This window comes from Propithecus coquereli, unplaced genomic scaffold (genome assembly GCF_000956105.1).
Source record: "Propithecus coquereli isolate 6110/MARCELLA unplaced genomic scaffold, Pcoq_1.0 Scaffold172, whole genome shotgun sequence".
In the NCBI taxonomy this organism is placed as follows: Eukaryota; Metazoa; Chordata; class Mammalia; order Primates; family Indriidae; genus Propithecus; species Propithecus coquereli.
The window spans coordinates 5,522,258-5,524,611 of record NW_012141858.1 but is presented as its reverse complement, the minus strand read 5'-3'; the positions used below and the strand labels follow the sequence as shown (position 1 = coordinate 5,524,611).

General features: G+C 36.2%; 1 protein-coding gene across 1 annotated transcript in view; it reads right to left on the bottom strand.

Annotated features, from left to right (window-relative positions):
- The window catches only part of RAB21 (RAB21, member RAS oncogene family), a 28,350-nt gene that overhangs the window by 5,133 nt on the left and 20,863 nt on the right, over nucleotides 1–2,354 (bottom strand). The window lies entirely within an intron of this gene.

Sequence of the window (2,354 nt, the reverse complement as noted above, 5' to 3'; positions counted from 1 at the left end):
TTGTAAATATCTTGAAACCATAAAGTTAACTCCTATTATGTGACTGTTGATCATGCCTCATCCTTCCTCGAATGGCTCAATACATATCTTTCCCGAAATTGCAGTTTCTGTCAGAGAAAACTTTTCCAAAGAGATGGGCACTCTTCTTGGATTTAGGGTATACCAGGAACTAAGACTCCTTACAGAATCTAGGGATAAACTTATGATTCTTAGCCAAGTATAAATGGTCAAAAGTTAGAGCAAAACTTTCTACGGTCCCCAATCAACTTAAAGCCACTCGATAATCAAGTATGGCTATCTTAGTGTTTACTAAAATATATTATTAGGCTATCCTCTTGGACCCTAAGAATATTTTGGTTTCCCAGATGATATAAACTGGTTAAAGTAAGAATTAAAATATATGGGTTTTTAAGTATTCCACCACCACAAGGGGCAAAACTGTACTGTTTGTTTAAATAACAATTTTAGTGACTTATTATTAGAACTTAATATATCATGCAGATTTAAAATTATTAAAAATAAGCTTAGCTCTCCTTAAACAATGGAACCAAGCTGAGATCATGCTAAAGAGTCATCAAAACAAAAATGAGGAAACTGCAAAATGCAGATTCCTCATCAAATACAGGATAGAAGTCAAGAAGAGTTGGCTGGACACAAGAGTGCTATAGGTAATGGAAACAACAGATAGGAATAGGGAAAAACACCCTAAGGAAAGACATTTCAAACAAATACTTTCATTTCTTCTATTATGGCTTTTAGGGGGGGAAAAAAGAAACCTTATAAATAAGGTCATGTTTTTCTTGGGATCTTATATAGTCTAGAAGACAATTTCAGATAAAGCATTGAAGTAAACACCCAATGAAAGATACAATGTTTAGCATTGAGAAGTACAAGTCTAGAGGTTCTGCATATGGAGGACCTCAAGTAATCTGACCATCTATTTGCTGGCAGCTGCAAGAAACTATGTGCCACTATAACCTAAGGGAGGTAGACAGACAACAGTAAAGCTCAGTGGGTACCAACAAATTCAATAACAAACTCTTCCTTCTTTGAACAATTCTCTGTCTACCTCAGCAAGAAGTTTCATATTAGTTCTGATTTCCTACATTATATTTGTCACTAAAATTTTTAATTTGCTAAATATTATAAACAATATACCTGACAGTAACCGGAGAAACAAGTTGTTTTATTCTGCAAAGAATGCAAAAAGCACCACCTGGTGGCCAGTGGCTTTAACAGACAAGCACAAAATTCTGTCTCTAAAAAGGAAAAACTGGATAGTCTCCTACAGATAGCAATTAATTGGTTCCAATTAACTAAAATCCTATGGAATTTTTCTTCTAGACCTTTAATGCCTGTTTTCCAAATTACACCAGAATCATCAACACCTGTAAAAAGAGTGAGGCTAGGAAAAGTAGGTAACTACCTTACTGTAGTCTCAAATGTACATTTAGGGAAAATTATTCAGACATTGCTGTATCATTTAATAGTATTTTAATCTTGACTAATTTTAATAAATCAAGTCCTTATTAAAATAGCTATTTTAAAAATTTAATTAGTATTTTAAATCCCTCTACTAAATAACTACTACTTTGAACAATCAAGTGTTCACAATGGCTTGATAATGCAAAATATGTTCCAGAAAACTGACCTGTTAGTGACTGTTACCTTTCCAAGCTCAAGAACTTTTTAGGACCTATATTCTTTCAAAGGCAAGACAGCTAAGGGAGGCTCATATCTGCTTCAGTACTATTGTGCAGCTACACAGGGAACTTTCTGATAGGCTTAAAACATCTGCAACGAGGACAAGCACCGAAGTAAGCACCTGCTTGACATTATAGTACTATAAAGAATTAAAAAAAAACCACACACAAATAGGCTGAGGGTATCAGAGAGGGAGGGGGAAAGCTTACCCTTTAAGAATAGTAAAAACTTTTATCGTCTTTAATACATATTTGAATTAAGAACACAGAAGGGAATTTGCCCGCTGCTAACAATAGATGACCTAATATGATAAAGAACTAAAATCATATTTTGCTTAAACTGGATGGTTGTGGGACATAGTGGAAAGAAGCTTTCAAAAACCTTTTAAAGGCCGGGCGCAGCGGCTCATGCCTGTAATCCTAGCACTCTGGGAGGCCGAGGCTGGAGGACTGCTTGAGCTCAGGAGTTCCACTCTGTGTAAGAATGAGACCCTGTCTCTATTAAAAATAGAAAGAAATTAGCCAAACAACTAAAAATAGAAAAAACTAGCCAGGCATGGTCACATGTGCCTGCAGTCCCAGCTACCCAGGAGGCTGAGGCAGGAGGATCGCTTGAGCCCAGGAGTTTGAGGTTGCTGTGAGCTAGGCTGA